This window comes from Ovis aries, chromosome 4 (genome assembly GCF_016772045.2).
Source record: "Ovis aries strain OAR_USU_Benz2616 breed Rambouillet chromosome 4, ARS-UI_Ramb_v3.0, whole genome shotgun sequence".
Classification (NCBI taxonomy): Eukaryota; Metazoa; Chordata; class Mammalia; order Artiodactyla; family Bovidae; genus Ovis; species Ovis aries.
The window spans coordinates 15,210,995-15,224,369 of NC_056057.1; positions in this window are offsets into that span (position 1 = coordinate 15,210,995).

Here is a 13,375-nt window from a genome sequence, read left to right on the forward strand (position 1 = left end):
CGTTTTAGGTTCAGCATGTAAGTGATACATGGTATTTGTCTTTCTCTTTCTGACTTATTTAGCTTAGTATGATAAATCTCTAGGTCTATCCATGTTGCTGCAACTGGCATGATTTCATTATTTTTAATGGCTGAGTAATATTCTATCACACTCACACACACACACACACACACACACACACACACACACACCCCACATCTTCTTTATCTGTTCATCTGTTGATGGACATTTAGATTGTTTCTATGCCTTGTCTATTGTAAATAATGCTGGTATGAGCATAAAGGTGCCTGTATCTTTTAGAATTATAGTTTTGTCTGGATATATGCCCTGGAGTAGGATGGCTAGGTTATGTGGCAACTCTAGTTTTAGTTTTCCAAGGAACCTATCTACCGGTTTCCATAGTGGCTCCACCAGTTGACATCCCCACCAGTAGTGTGAGAGGCTCCCTCTTCTCCACACACTCTTCAGCACTTATTAGACTTTTTGATGATGGCCATTCTGACAGGTGTGAGGTGATACCTCATTGTAGTTTTGATTTGCAATTCTCTAATGATTAGCAGTGATGAGCATCTTTTCTTATTGGGCACCTGTGTGTCTTCTTTGGAGAAATGTCTGTTTAGGTCTTCTGCTCACTTTTTGATTGTTTTTTTTTTTTTGTTGTTGTTATTGAATTGTTTGAGCTGTTTGTATATTTTGGACATTAAGCCCTTGTTGATCACATCATTTGCAGGTATTTCCTCCCGTTCTGTAGGTTGTCTTTTTATTTTGTTTATGATCTCCTTTGCTATGCAAAAGCTTATAAGTTTGATTATGTCACATTTGTTTATTTTTGTTTTTATTTCTATTGCTTTGGGACACTGAGCTAAGAAAACGTTGGTACGATTTATGCCACAGAATGTTTTGCCTTTTGTCTCTTCTTGGAGTTTTATGGAGTCGTGTCTTATGTGTAAATCTTTAAGCCATCTTGCATTTGCTTTTCTGTATGATGTGAGAAAGTGTTCTATCCTCATTGATTCACACGTGGCACTCCAGCTTTCCCAACATCACTTGCTAAAGAGACTGTCTTTTCTCCATTAAATATTCTTGCCTCCTTTGTCAAAGATTGATTGTTCACAGGTGTGTGAGTTTCTTCTTGGTCTCTGCCTTCTGACCCATTGATCCATGTGTCTGTTTTTGTGCCAGTACCCCACTGTTTTGACTGCTGTAACTTTGTAGTATTGTCTGAAGTTGGGAGAGTTATGCCTCCTGCTTTGTTCTCTTTCCTCAGAATGGCTTTGGCAATTCTGAGTCTTTCATCAGTTCAGTCACTCAGTCATATCCAGCTCTTTGCAACCTCATGGACTGCAGCACGCCAGGTTTCCCTGTCCATCACCAACTCCTGGAGCCTGCTCAAACTCATGTCCATCAAGTCGGTGAGGCCATTCAACCAGCTCATCCTCTGTCATCCCCGTAACCTCCTGCAATCTTTCCCAGCATCAGGGTCTTTTCCAATGAATCAGTTTTTCGCATTAGGTGGCCAAAGTATTGGAGTTTCAGCTTCAACATCAGTCCTTCCAGTGAACACCCAGGACTGATCTCCTTTAGGATGGACTAGTTGGATCTCCTTGCAGTCCAAGGGACTCTCAAGAGTCTTCTCCAACACCACGGTTCAAAAGCATCAGTTCTTCAGTGCTCAGATTTCTTTATAGTCCAACTCTCACATTCATACATAACTACTGGAAAAACCATAGCTTTGACTAGGTGGACTTTTGTTGGCAAAGTAATGTCTCTGCTTTTTAATATGCTGTTTATATTGTTCATAGCTTTTCTTTCAAGGAGCAAGCATCTTTTAATTTCATGGCTTCAGTCACCATCTGCAGTGATTCTGGAGCCCCCAAAAACAAAGTCTTTCACTGTTTTCATTGTTTCCCCATCTATTTGCCATGAAGTGATAGGACCAAATGCCATGATCTTAGTTTTCCGAATGTTGAGTTTTAAGCCAATTTTTTTACTCCTCTTTCACTTTCATCAAGAGGCTCTTTAGTTCTTCACTTTCTGCCATAAGGGCGGTGTCATCTGCATATCTGAGGTTATTGATATTTCTCCCAAAGTCTCGATTCCAGCTTGTGCTTCATCCAGCCTGGCATTTCTCATGATGTACTCTCCATATAAGTTAAATAAGCAGGGTGACAATAACAGCCTTGACGTACTCCTTTCCCAATTTGGAACCAGTCTGTTGTTCCATGTCCAGTTCTAACTGTTGCTTCCTGACCTGCATACAGATTTCTCAAGAGGCAGGTCAGGTGGTCTGGTATTCCCATCTCTTTCAGAGTTTTCCACAGTTTGTTGCGATCCACACAGTCAAAGGCTTTGGCATAGTCAATAAAGCAGAAATAGATTTTTTCTGTAACTTTCTTGCCTTTTTGATGATTCAGTAGATGTTGGCAATTTGATCTCTGGTTCCTCTGCCCTTTCTAAATCCAGCTTGAACATCAGGAAGTTCACGGTTCACGTATTACTGAAGCCTGGCTTGGAGAATTTTGAGCATTACTTTACTAGCGTGTGAGATGAGTGCAATTGTGCGGTAGTTTGAGCATTCTTTGGCATTGCCTTTCTTTGGGATTGGAATGAAAACTGACCTTTTCCAGTCCTGTGGCCACTGCTGAGTTTTCCAAATTTGCTGGCATATTGAGTGCAGCACTTTCACAGCATCATCTTTCACAATTTAAAATAGCTCAACTGGAATTCCATCACCTCCACTAGCTTTGTTCATAGTGATGCTTCCTAAGGCCCACTTGACTTCACATTCCAGGATGTCTGGCTCTAGGTGAGTGATCACACCATTGTGATTATCCGGGTCATGAAGATCTTTTTTGTATAGATTTTCTGTGTATTCTTGCCACCTCTTCTTAATATCTTCTGCTTCTGTTAGGTCCATACCATTTCTGTCCTTTATCGAGCCCATCACGGCATGAAATGTTCCCTTGGTATCTCTAATTTTGTTGACAAGATCTCTAGTCTTTCCCATTCTATTGTTTCATCGTTCCATATAAACGTAGTCTTTCATGGTTCCATATAAACTTTAGGATTAGTTGTCTAGTTCTGTGAAAACTGTCATGAGTATTTCTATGGGACAATTTTGTCATTGATAGTATTGAATAAAAACATCAAGAAGCACTAATCTGTTGAGCACCAAAAATATGCAGAATGTTGCCTTGGGAACCTGAGAGATAAAAGGAGTATGAGATGATACTTGTCTCCAAAGACACGAAGTCTACTTGGATGGGTAGACTCAGTCTTGAAAAGTTACAGAGGCATGAGTTTATGCAATGATTATTTGACATTTCTTTGGTTACTCATCACATGCTCTGTAACACAAAAGGACCCTACATCCCATTGAAGATCCATCTAAGCTCTCTATTAGATGGGCTGTCTTATGCAGGCTAGAGATAAGCAAAACCAAAAAACAGCAGTACTGAGTGGTAAGGAGCTGGAGAGAGAAGATGCTCTGAGAGTGTGTGGACTGGGGACTGACTTGTCCGTCTCACCCAATCCCAGCCATTTACCCCTTAATCCCACTCATGGCCTCATGAGCTCTCTAGAGAGAAGCACAGTGGAGTCCAAGAATAGGGGGCAATCTGGAGGTTCAAGTCCTCTTAGAGAGTTTCTCATTAAGAAGTCCTCATTAAGAAATAAATGTCCCCTGAAGAATGGATAGAATGGAGAAAAAAAATCTTTTGAGATTAAGAGACAACGGGAAGAGAGAGGCATATTCTAAGACTCACTAGTTATGCCAGTTGACTGGAGTGAAAGGTTTTGCAGACACAGAGTGTGAGGAACAAGAGTTGTCATCAGTGTGTGAAGGACCATGAATGCCTGTTCAAGAAATTTTTTTCATATGCTGTCTGTTGTGGAAAGCAGCAGGGTGGGCTTGGCAGCAGATGTTTTTAAATAACACGCTACACCTAGACAGTGAAGGCATACCACTTAGCTACATTAGAATTTAAATGTTAGCTGGAAGTTGTTAATCACAGTGGTTTCTTCTGGAACCTGGGGCATACACAAAAGTTCCATTTTGAAGATCTATATTTAACTAGCTAAGCATCTTTTCCAGACTTTGGTCTTTGAGCGTTTAATCAGTTTTTGTTTATCCTGTTTGATGAGCCTGGTCTCACAGAGCCTTCGTTGGGGGCTTCCTAAATATGAGTGTCTTCAGAAGGGAGAGGAGCAGGGAGTCTAGAGGCCGTCTCTTCAAGCATGCCCCTACCTCAAAGGGGTGTGGGGACTGCTGTACCATTACTGGTCCTTGGCACAAAACCACAGAAAGATGGACACGACGCCTGTACATTTGTGTTTCCTCATGGCTAAAGGCAGTTACATCGGCAGTATCAAGTGACATTACGTTCACTAATCTTCCCAACCCAGGGATCGAACCCAGGTCTCCTGCACTGCAGGCAGATCCTTTACCGACTGAGCTACAAGGGAAGCCCACTAAAGATCAGAACAAAGTGATAAAAAAAAGTTTCCTTAGAGTGAGTCTGCTGTCTGTGACATTAAGAAATGGTGGAGAGGGAGGCTTTAGAGCAAGAGGATATATATATGCAGACACACACATATATATGGCTGATTGGCATTGTTGTACAGGAGAAACCAACATAACAACTGTGAAGGAATTATCCTCCAATTAAAAATTTTAAAAATAAAGAATGGTGGAGAATAAGGAGAAATTTATTAGAGGATCAGGTGTAAGTTGGAGCCTACATCTCTAACACCTTTCTGTAGGTTAGTGAAGAGCATTTGGCTAATACTTGTTTGATAAAAACACGTATGTATAATAGTGCAATCTCATGCCAAGCACAGCGCCTGGGACATAGGAGATTCCTAATAAATTGTGTTGAATGACTGAATTAAGTGATCTAGATAAAATAGTTGTGGAACAAGTATCAATAAGAGAAATCATTAATCATGCTTCTGCCTGTGGAGTAGTCTTTTATGTTTGCTTGCTTTTGTTTTAAATGGCTCAGAAATTTAGGGGGTGAGGAGAAGAAACACATAATGAAAAGAATTTACCTTTCAAAGGTAATCATCTTTATCATGTAAGTATATTTCTTCCATGGGCTTCCCTGGTGGCTCAGATGGTAAAGAATCTGCCTGCAATTCAGGAGACCTGGATTTGATCCCTGGGTCAGGAAGATCCCCTGGAAAAGGAAATGGCTACCCACTCCAGTATTCTTGCCTGGAGAATTCCATGGACAGAGGAGCCTGGTGGGCAACAGTCCATGGGGTCGCAAAGAGTTGGACATGACTGAGTGACTAACACTTTCATATTTCTTGTCATCTTCTTTTCTATATACGTCTGTGTTCATGTATAAATTCTGATTTGCTTAAACCAAGTGCATAACTTGAAGAACAGAAGCATAAGTTAAATAATACTGTATAGATTTATGGGCTTCCCAGGAGGCACTAGTGGTAAAGAACTCACCTGTCAGTGCAGGAGATGTAAGAGACATGGGTTCAATCCCGTGTTTGGAAAGATCTCCTGGAGGAGGGCATGGCAGTCCACTCCAGTATTCTTGCCTGGAGAATCCCGTGGACAGAGGAGCCTGGCGGGCTACGGTCCACGGGGTCGCAAAGAGTTTGACACTACTGGAGTGATTTAGCACGCACACATGCATATAGATTTATTAAGTCTTCTTTGCTGTAGCCTTAAGACATACACATGATATGTAAATATATACCTACATTTTATGTGAGTCACCATTCACTTATCACACATTTGGAGCCAGCTATATCAACACACAATTCATACTCTACACCATGTTCATTTTTGCTCTCTGTTTTAGCAGTGTGCAAGTCTAATGTTAAAACTCAAAACAAAATCCACAACAGAAACACAAAAACTCACAACGTTTTGAGGCCATTCACCCTTCTGGTAATAATCCGACAGCTGTTCGGCGTGTGACCATTTGTCAGACCTTGCCTTCCTGGCTGAGACTTGAACGAAAGAAGTCAGAGTCCTGTGCATTTGCTGAGACGTGATTACCGCCTCTGAAATTGGCCTGCAGAGGAGCCTCCAGGCCAGGGATCTATGGTGAAGATAGCGCGGGGGCCAGTGAAATATTCTAGTACATTGGCACTAGAAAATTGGACACTGTCCTTGTTTTCTATAAGCCTTAGAAGGCTGTCCATGTACTTGATGTTAAGGATTTTGAGTGTCCCCCATTCTGTCAATATGGTTGGAAAATAATGGGCTTTTCTTAGGTGAAATAAGGGGGGTTCTGTGAAGGGCATGTATTGCGCAGTTGGGAGGTTTTGCCCTCTTTTTTCTCTTGCTTTCCCATTGAGCTCTACAGGAGGAAGGGCCATACGAGGAAGCTGGTATGTGCTCTCCTAACCCTTCACCACAAACCCGGCTGCCTAAGCTGAAGCAGCCACACAGAGAGCTAAGGAAACTTTAAAAACTTAATTAAGGGAAAAAAGCAAACAAAATAATGCTGTAGTGGATTTACTTAGGGCTGTAGCCTTGCCAGGAAAACCACAGAGTCTGCATGTATATGTTTCTTATATAAGACATATCTAATTAAAACGGGAGACGGGACAGCAAGCTTTCTTCTAAGTTCATTTAAATACATGTTTATGTTGTGTTTAAATTCCCTGTGGGGTAATGTAGTGCTGATCCAAAGGCATAAGAGCAATTTGATTAGGCAACTGTAGGCCTCTGTGAATACTTTGAGCCCGAAGTACTTAAGACTTAATCTCCCCCGTACCCCATACCCCATACCAAGGTTACCCACGGAGGCTGGGCCAGCCCCACCCCAGACGGCAATACCTCTGAGGTTGGACTGATTCATCTTCCTTTTGTAAAGCCCTTTACTCCCCTGCCGTGGTTCTTTAACTCAAGGTTATCCTGCTCAAGCCTTCTTTTTGCTTTTCTCTGCTCTCGATGATTTATGTTATCCTTTCAGATGATATTTTAACTTAAAAAAAGATTTAAAGAAAAGAGCAATTCTTCTTTCTCTTTGCTTCTCAGGCCGCTTCTTTTTGAGGGCAATGAAAATATTCTAAATAGAACTTCAGTTTGCAGAAGTGTAAAATGTCTCCAAGTCAGCCAAGATCTCCACATTATATATGTCCAAACAAGAAGATGAAGTTTGGGGAAGTCAAATGTCATTCTCTGTTTGCTTGTGATATGGATTATGGTTTAGGACTTCGCTTTTTAAAGCGGGCATCATCAGCGTCATTCCCTGCAAGCTTGCTGGAGATGCAGAATCTCAGGGCCATCCCCAGACTCTGACTGAATCAGAGTCTGCACTTTAATAAGAAACCCGGGTGATTAGTGGGCACGTTATCAATTAGGCACCAGTTTAGGCACCACTCTAAGCACCCATTTAGGGTAAATTTGCCTGCTGGACACAACATTCTTCCCTCAGGCCCATCTCCTTGAAATTGTATATAGGTTCTCCAACAGGAAGACTATGGAAAACGTTCTGTGCTCTCAGGTTAGAGTCTTCCTTGGGCATCTTGAATAGCCTTTTTATGGGCTTATTAGAAATGTGCTACATGGAATAAAAATGAAGAATCACTGCCCAAGGCTTGAAGTCCCCCCCTTTAATTATGTCTAAATTTAATTTATAATAGTTCTAGACTGAAATTAGTATATTAAAAATTGATTTACTATGCATTTATGAATATATTTAAATAGAGTACTTGTGAGAAAAACATTTTATTTAGTATAATATACCTGTATATACCAAAGTAGATTCTTTGTAGAATATTTATTCTGCATAGTTCTTGAAAAAGGCTATAATTCCATTATATATCCATAAAGCAAAGCTAGTGTTTTGTTCTTTTTTTACCCTTTCCATCTTCATATTTTCCCTTTTATTTCTTTTTTTTTTGTTTTTCTATTTTTTTATTGGAGTATAATTGCTTTCAGTTCCGTTCAGTTGCTCAGTCGTGTCCGATTCTTTGTGACCCCAGGAATCACAGCACGCCAGGCCTCCCTGTCCATCACCAACTCCCAGAGTTCACTCAGACTCACATCCATCGAGTCAGTGATGCCATCCAGCCATCTCATCCTCTGTCGTCCCCTTCTCCTCCTGCCCCCAATCCCTCCCAGCATCAGAGTCTTTTCCAATGAGTCAACTCTTCCCATGAGGTGGCCAAAGTACTGGAGTTTCAGCTTTAGCATCATTCCTTCCAAAGAAATCCCAGGGTTGATCTCCTTCAGAATGGACTGGTTGGATCTCCTTGAAGTCCAAGGGACTCTCAAGAATCTTCTCCAACACCACAGTTCAAAAGCATCAATTCTTCAGCGCTCAGCCTTCCTTACAATCCAACTCTCACATCCATACATGACCACAGGAAAAACCATAGCCTTGACCACAGGAAAAACCATAGCCTTGACTAGACGGACCTTTGTTGGCAAAGAAATGTCTCTGCTTTTCAATATGCTGTCTAGGTTGGTCATAACTTTTCTTCCAAGGAGTAAGAGTCTTTTAATTTCATGGCTGCAATCACCATCTGCAGTGATTTTGGAACCCAAAAAAATAAAGTCTGACACTGTTTCCACTGTTTCCCCATCTATTTCCCATGAAGTGATGGGACCGGATGCCATGATCTTCATTTTCTGAATGTTGAGCTTTAGGCCGACTTTTTCACTCTCCACTTTCACTTTCATCAGGAGGCTTTTTAGTTCCTCTTCACTTTCTGCCATAAGGGTGGTGTCATCTGCATATCTGAGGTTATTGATATTTCTCCCGACAACCTTGATTCCAGCTTGTGTTTCTTCCAGTCCAGCATTTCTCATGATGTACTCTGCATGTAAGTTAAATAAGCAGGGTGACAATATACAGCTTTGACGTACTCCTTGTCCTATTTGGAACCAGTCTGTTGTTCCTTGTCCAGTTCTAACTGCTGCTTCCTGGCCTGCATACAGGTTTCTCAAGAGGCAGGTCAGGTGGTCTGGCATTCCCATCTCTTTCAAAATTTTCCACAGTTTATTGTGATCCACACAGTCAAAGGCTTTGGCCTAGTCAATAAAGCAGAAATAGATGTTTTTCTGGAACTCTCTTGCTTTTTCCATGATCAATGTTATATTAGTTTTTGCTGTACAACAAAGTGAATCAGCTATATATGTATGTTTTTCCTATCTTTTTATTTTAAATTCATTTTTAATTGCAGGAGAATTGCTTTACTATATTGTGTTAGTTTCTGATCTGCAATGACATGAATCAACGTTAAGGATACATAACCCCCTCTTCTGAGCCTCCCTCCTAGCCCACACCCAATCCCGCCTGTCCAGGTCATCACAGAGCAGCGAGCTGAGCCCCCTGTGCCACACAGCTTCTTCCCACTAGCTCTCTGTTTCACACATGGTGGTGTATCTATGTCAGTGCTAGTCTCGCCATTCGTCCCGCTCTCTCCTGCCACCCTCCCATGTCCACAAGACCATTTTCTGTGTCTGTTTTTATTCCTGCCCTGCAAATAGGTTCTCACATTTTAAAGTTCCACCTTTCCTTCCTCTGTTAATCTGAGTATGTCCCACCAACCATAAGTTTTGGAAGCTCCAGTTCCAGGCCCATTTCACTTACTTATTTATTTATTTATTTTTAACTTTGTTTTTAAAATTTTTTTATTGTTTTACTTTACAGTACTGTATTGGTTTTGCCATACATTGACATGAATCCACCACAGGTGTGCATGAGTTCCCAGGCCCATTTATTTTAAGCCACTTTCTTATCAGATCCAAGGACTAAGATTCATAACTCCGATGCTTAATGTTGACTTTCTTTCATCTCGAGTTGCTTTTGGGGATGTCTCCTCTCATTTCTCCTTGCCAATCTCATCTTCCTTCATGTCGCCTCTTAAACTTGCCTTCTTGGGCTTTCCATACCCTCAGATTTTCAGCAACAGTAGGACCTCAGGTGGAATATGGTGTTGATACCTCCTGTGGTTGTTATTGGTTTTTTAAATTTATTTATTTTTAATTGAAGGATAATTGCTTCACAATATCATGCTTTTTGCCATACATCAGTATAAATCAGCCATAGGTACACACATGCCCCCTCCCTATGTTCTTTTTCTTCTTAAAATTTGTGTTAATATAGACCCTATCTGACCTAACTGAAATGGATATTTCATTACTGACTGCATATGGTGTCACCTTCTTGAAAGAGGCTATAATTTCAGCATATGTCCATTTAAAAATAATCTCATCTGCTTACAAACATTATTATACTATCTGAAGGGCCATTTGGGGTTCAGTTAAACAAGTGACTAAAATAACTTTATGATTTGTTCTAAAATTTGAGTTGAATTCTAACACCTATATGATATTTGCAGTTACATTTTAAAGAAATACAATAACCATTCACTGCCGAAGTCTGGTTTTATGCAGGAAGAATAGATGCTTCCTTGTTTAACCATTCTTATTGCAATCTTGAAATTAATTTTTAAGAAGTTATTGGTTTATAATTATGTAGTTTCCAGAATTATCTAGCCCCTCACTCTTTATTCTATATGTGATCCTCATTCCTTATCCTCATGGCTACAAAATCGTAGACAGAGACTAAACACTATTTTTCATTTAATTTGTCAGAAAAATAATAGCCATCATGAATAATAGCAATTCAAGTGATTTCAAAACACAAGGTTGAACAGTCCTGTTCCCATTGTTGATGCTGAGGGTCTATCAGATACTCATAACATTGTACAGGAAGTGGTGACCTAAACCATCTCAAAGGAAAAGAAATCAAAGATAGCAAAGTGGTTATCTGAGGAAGCCTTGCAAATAACAGAAAAGAAGACAAGTGAAAGGCAAAGGAGATAAACCCAACTGAATGCAGAGTTCCAGAGAATAGCAAGGAGAGATAAGAAAGCCGTCTTGGATGAACAATGCAAAGAAATAGAGGAAAACAATAGAATGGGAAAGACTAGAGCCCTCTTCAAGAAAATGGAAGATACGAAGGGAACATTTCATGCAAGGATGGGCACAATAAAGGACAAATGGCAAGGACCTAACAGAAGCAGAAGCAATTAAGAAGAAGTGGCAAGAATACACAGAAGAACTATACCAAAAAGGTCTTAATGACCCAGATAACCAGGATGGTGTGGTCACTCATCTAGAGCCAGACATCCTGGACTGTGAAGTCAAGTGGGCCTTAGAAGCATTACTATGAATCAAACTAGTGGAGGTGATGGAATTTCAGTTGAGCTATTTCAAATCCTAAAAGATGATGCTGTTAAAGTGCTGCACTCAATATGCCAACAAATCTGGAAAACTCAGCAGTTGCCACAGGACTGGAAAAAAGTCAGTTTTCATCCCAATCCCAAAGAAGGGCAATGCCAAAGAATGTTCAGACTACCATACAATTGTGCTCATTTCATATGCTAGCAAGGTGGTGCTCAAAATCCTTCAAGCTAGGCTTCAGCAGTATGTGAACCAAGAACTTCCAGATGTTCAAGCTGGATTTAGAAAAGGCAGAGGAACCAGCGATCAAATTACCAACATCCATTAGATCATAGAGAAAGCAAGGGAATTCCAGAAAAACATCTACTTCTGCTTCAGTGACTACACTAAAGCCTTTGACTGTGTGGATCACAGCAAACTGTGGAAAATTCTTAAAGAGATGGGAATACCAGACCACCTGACCTGCCTCCTGAGAAACCTGTATGCAGGTCAGGAAGCAACAGTTAGAACCAGACATGGAACAACAGACTGGTTCCAAATTGGGAAAGGAGTACATTAAGGCTGTATATTGTCACCCTGCTTATTTAACTTATATGCAGAGTACATCATGTGAAATGCCAGGCTAGATGAATGACAAGTTGGAATCAAGATTGCTGGGAAAAATATCAGCAACCTCAGATACGCAGATGATACCACTGTAATGGCATAAAGTGAAGAGGGACTCAAGAGCCTCTTGAAGAAGGTGAAAGGAGAGTGAAAAACTAGCTTAAAACTCAACATTTGGAAAACTAGTTCAGTTCAGTTCAGTCGCTCAGTCATGTCCGACTCTTCGCGACCCCATGAATCGCAGCACGCCAGGCCTCCCTGTCCATCACCAACTCCCAGAATTCACTCAGACTCACGTCCATTGAGTCCGTGATGCCATCCAGCCATCTCATCCTCGGTCGTCTCTTCTCCTCCTGCCCCCAATCCCTCCCAGCATCAGAGTCTTTTCCAGTGAATCAACTCTTCACATGAGGTGGCCAAAGTACTGGAGCTTCAGCTTTAGCATCATTCCTTCCAAAGAAATCCCAGGGCTGATCTCCTTCAGAATGGACTGGTTGGATCTCCTTGCAGTCCAAGGGACTCTCAAGAGTCTTCTCCAACACCACAGTTCAAAAGCATCAATTCTTCGGCGCTCAGCCTGCTTCACAGTCCAACTCTCACATCCATACATGACCACAGGAAAAACCATAGCCTTGACTAGACGGACCTTAGTCAGCAAAGTAATGTCTCAGCTTTTGAATATACTATCTAGGTTGGTCATAACTTTTCTTCCAAGGAGTAAGTGTCTTTTAATTTCATGGCTGCAATCACCATTTGCAGTGATTTTGGAGCCCCCCAAAATAAAGTCTGACACTGTTTCCACTGTTTCCCATCTATTTCCCATGAAGTGATGGGACCAGATGCCATGATCTTCATTTTCTGAATGTTGAGCTTTAAGCCAACTTTTTCCCTCTCCTCTTTCACTTTCATCAAGAGGCTTTTTAGTTCCTCTTCACTTTCTTCCTTAAAGGTGGTGTCATCTGCATATCTGAGGTTATTGATATTTCTCCCGGCAATCTTGATTCCAGCTTGTGTTTCTTCCAGTCCAGTGTTTCTCATGATGTACTCTGCATGTAAGTTAAATAAGCAGGGTGACAATATACAGCCTTGACGTACTCCTTTTCCTATTTGGAACCAGTCTGTTGTTCCATGTCCAGTTCTAACTGTTGCTTCCTGACCTGCATACAGATTTCTCAAGAGGCAGGTTAGGTGGTCTGGTATTCCCATCTCTTTCAGAATTTTCCACAGTTTATTGTGATAGGATACCAAAAGAGGAACTCCCCAGGTCATTAGGTGCCCAATATGCTACTGGAGTTCAGTGGAGAAATAACTCCAGAAAGAATGAAGGGATGGAGCCAAAGCAAAAACAATACCCAGTTGTGGATGTGACTGGTGATAGAAGCAAGATCCGATGCTGTAAAGAGCAATATTGCATAGGAACCTGGAATGTCAGGTCCATGAATCAAGGCAAATTGGAAGTGGTCAAACAAGAGATGGCAAGGGTGAACATTGAAAAACTAAGATCATGGCAAATAGATGGGGAAATAGTGGAAACAGTGGCAGATTTTATTTTCGTGGTCTCCACAATCACTGTGGATAGTGGCTGCAGCCATGAAATTA